Raw genomic sequence first — 1,151 nt, 5'->3', positions numbered from 1 at the left:
GGAGGGTGGGAGTGAAGACAGGAGGTTCAGAACTTCGGTTCTTGAACTTAATTCGTTCTGGAAGGTTGTTCAAAAAAACCCAGATCATGCCTGAGAGACCCGCGACTGATCGTACAGGTATCAGCATGAAAGGGTTGTCAGGCTGAGAACTGAATTGCTCGAGATGGGAGATGTTTTGAGAACTGAGGTTTCACTGGATTTCAGGCAGAGGGAACGATACATGCAAAGGCTAGGAGGAAAGCTGGAATCTTCTGAGGAAGTGAGAGTGGTTCTGAGTGGGAGGTGGGAGGAGAGTGAAGAGATGGGAGGCAGGGGAGGTGAGCTGCGGGTAAAGTCCTGTAGTAGCTTTGCACACACAGTAAAGTGCTTGGGCATTATTCAACAAAGAACCGCTGCAAGATTTTTAGGGAGAATAGTATGTCTTGCATTTTAAAAAGATCAATTTTGGAGAATGAATTAAAGTGGGCCAAGTCTAAAGGGAGATAGTTAAGTGCTTGAAGTAGGGTCAGTAAACAGTGGGGGAGGGTGGGTGAACCAGAGATATTTGAGAGGGGTCAAGGATGAAGCCTGGGTTTTTGGTGTGGACCACGCATTGGAGGTGGTATCATTAGCCCCAAGGAGGAGAAATAGGAGGCTGGGTGTGTTTTGGATCTACTGTTCTAACCACACGGAGGCAGCCCAAATGGGGATGCCCAGGGGTTGGATGTGCACCAGCCTGGAAGAAAGGTGGGGGAGGGATGTGGATTGGGAGTCATCAGCACAGGGGCAGTGGATGAGGGTGTGGGATGGGTGAAATTGCTTGGAGAATGGGCAGAATGAAAAAACCCCAAATTCTGAGAAGGCTAGAGTTAAAAAAACAAGTGAGAGGGAGTGGGATCTGCCAAACAGCCCAAGAATCCCTGCACAAAGGAATGTTCAGTTAAAGATAAACATTTATTCAGTCTGTTAAACAAAGGGAAGGTCTGGGACAGCAGGAAAAGACTTGCCACGGACACCAAGAAAGGAGTACTTTTAAAAGGCAGAGCCAGCAGTGACACTTCTCCGCAGATGGGGAGGAGAAAGATGATTCCAGAGTTCAGTCCCAGAAATCAAGTTCTTTCCATCTGTGTATCCAACGAGCCTTCAACTCTGGAGCAGTGGGCCACATGGCA

The sequence above is a fragment of the Desmodus rotundus genome, chromosome 2 (assembly GCF_022682495.2).
Source record: "Desmodus rotundus isolate HL8 chromosome 2, HLdesRot8A.1, whole genome shotgun sequence".
Classification (NCBI taxonomy): Eukaryota; Metazoa; Chordata; class Mammalia; order Chiroptera; family Phyllostomidae; genus Desmodus; species Desmodus rotundus.
This window is presented reverse-complemented; position numbering follows the sequence as displayed.